The sequence below is a fragment of the Arachis ipaensis genome, chromosome B02, assembly GCF_000816755.2.
Source record: "Arachis ipaensis cultivar K30076 chromosome B02, Araip1.1, whole genome shotgun sequence".
NCBI classification, from domain to species: domain Eukaryota; kingdom Viridiplantae; phylum Streptophyta; class Magnoliopsida; order Fabales; family Fabaceae; genus Arachis; species Arachis ipaensis.
Window position 1 is genome coordinate 84,699,040 of NC_029786.2, and position 1,586 is coordinate 84,700,625.

Here is a 1,586-nt window from a genome sequence, read left to right on the forward strand (position 1 = left end):
AATAGTGAGGTTGAATAGGTTATGAGTGGTGGTTGTTGTTATTGTTGTTGGTTGATGATGATAATGATAAAAGTGATGCGATGAAAGTAGCAATAGTGAAAAGCAATGTAAAGGTAGGGTTGGAGTTTATGATTAGGATAGGGCTTATTAGAGTGATGGGAATTAGGGTTAGGGTTAGAGTTGGTAATTTATTAATTTATGAATGAATGCAATGCTAGATTTTTCTTATTAAGGAAAGGTAGGTGCTCCTTAGCTTCATTGATATGGAAAGCTTCTTTAGTTTTTTCATCAATGTAATAGAATAATATTTTATTGAATTTGACACTAGAACTATCACAAAATGAAACAAGACATGCTCACAACACCATAAGTATGGAAATTTGACTCAATCAATCAGAAAAATACATCCAAATGTGTTATAGATCAAAAAATGCATCAATATGCTGTAAATGGTACAGGAATTCCTAGACTTATCACATATGACTTCATTACCACACAATTAGTTCATTGATATCAATAGCAAAACATTTCATTAAAATTGATGCTAGAAATATCACCAAATGACACAAGACATGCTCATAGGGCCACAAGTGTAGAAACCTGACTTAACTAGAAAATACCTCCAATTGATTTTCTTTTTATCCAAAAATTACATCAATATGTTGTAAATGACACATGAATTCTTAGACTTATTATATATGACTTCATTACCGCACAGTTAATTCAATAATCTCAATAGCATGACATTTCATTGAAATTGACATAAGAACTATCACCAAATGACACAAGATAGACATGCTCACAGGGCCACAAGTGCAGACCCTTGACTTATTCAACCAGAAAAATACATGCAAATAACTTTTGGATCCAAAAAATGTATTAATGTGTTGTAAATAACACATGAATTTCTAGTCCTATCATACATGACTTCACTACCACAAAATCAACAAATACAATCAAGTAATGTTCCTAATTTGCTATTGTTTTGTGAGAACACAAACAAAATCTACCAAATGCATAAAAACACAAGAATCTATTGTTTCACGAGAGAAAATACGGGATTAAACAATTGATTTGAAATACAGAGAAACCAAAAACACAAGAAATTGATGATTTACTTACTTTGATGCTTTGTTGTTTTGCGTTTCGGTGTTGTTTTTTACTGAGTATATGATACGAGCCTTGATTGTGAGAGATTTTTGTGTGTGGTTTCAGTATTGATTGAGAGTGAGAGAAGAAACGATTTTTTTTTAGAAATGTATTCATAATTCAAAGTGCGATACGCAAAATGTTCGTATTAGTGGGTGAGTTGGAGAGTGGTTTACATGCACTTACTATTATATTGATTTTTGTTGTATTTGGATCAACTTTGTTGAATTTAATTGACAAAAAAATTTGAATGTATAGCAGAACTGCTTTTTTAATAAAAGAAATTATATGATTGTTTCAAAAAAAATTTTTTTTTTTTACTTTAGTACAAATAAATGGTTTAGTTTTAATCATATAACTAGTTGATATATCATGTCACTTTAAGATGCAACTAATCATTTTGTGACAAATAACATTAATTTTATACATAGTGTTTA